We start from the raw sequence: 216 nt of genomic DNA on the forward strand, positions 1-216 counted from the left end.
CTGAACGGTGGAGATTTGATTTTGTGATCGAAAAGTTCGTTAAATGATCTATCCCTATAAATAGAACAAAAAAAAGGATCCCTCATTGGAAGGGTCCCCGATGTTCAATAATTTGCACTATGTAATATCTGCAAAAATAACTAAAATTAAAAACCATATCCCTGACACTAATTATTGAGATCTGAATCTGATAGGTAGAAATATATATATATATAT

Source organism: Fragaria vesca, linkage group LG3, assembly GCF_000184155.1.
Source record: "Fragaria vesca subsp. vesca linkage group LG3, FraVesHawaii_1.0, whole genome shotgun sequence".
Taxonomy (NCBI): Eukaryota; Viridiplantae; Streptophyta; class Magnoliopsida; order Rosales; family Rosaceae; genus Fragaria; species Fragaria vesca.